The following is a 763-nucleotide window of genomic DNA, read 5'->3' as shown; positions in this document are numbered from 1 at the left end:
TTTCTGGAATTACTGAGAAGCAAAAGACTCTGTTGAGACCATGTGAAATCAGAATTTCCTTACATGAGCTTTTATTTCTCCCCTTTCTTTGTTTTTATTACTGGTAATGTTTAATGTAAAAATAAGAATGATGTAACCCAGGATCCGGGAACCAACAGATGGTGGCAGATACAAATCTAAAGCAAACTTGAGTTTTTAACTTTGCCCTACTTTATTGTGTGAAATACAGGTCGTTAAACACCACTTTGGCAAATGCATCAAATGTGTTAATACATTTGAAATTTCAGCAATTATAGTTACCTTCTGAGGGACAGTAGTAAAAGAGGATTTAGCATGTCTCTAAACTGGCCCTTTGCAAAACTATCACCCAGGGGGGGTTGCCTTCGGTAAGCCCAGCCTCCTCTCAGCAGCCTTCTCTGATGCTGCTTCTCCTGGCTTCTTCCCTTCCCCACCCCCCCCCCACAGCCCTGCACCACCACCCCCATTAGAGACACACTGGCAGTAAAAACTTCACTCACTCCATAAACAGAACCTACTCTGGGTCAGATACTGTTCTAGATGCGAGATTCAATGATGAACAAGGTACAGCTCACATCTTTGATGGAAGCTTAACCTAGTGGGAAGATAAGCCTGTAAGCCAAAGAGTCCACTGGGGTAAGAGCCATCAGGGAAGACAGACCTAAGTAAGTAGGCAGGGAAGGCTCAGTTGGGCTATGCTTGCCTTGCAGAACAGACTTTGAACAGGGAGTGACATTGCCTGGAT

This window comes from Panthera tigris, chromosome C2 (genome assembly GCF_018350195.1).
Source record: "Panthera tigris isolate Pti1 chromosome C2, P.tigris_Pti1_mat1.1, whole genome shotgun sequence".
Lineage (NCBI taxonomy): Eukaryota > Metazoa > Chordata > Mammalia > Carnivora > Felidae > Panthera > Panthera tigris.
The sequence above is the reverse complement of the archived record's forward strand: the minus strand, read 5'-3'. Positions refer to the sequence as shown.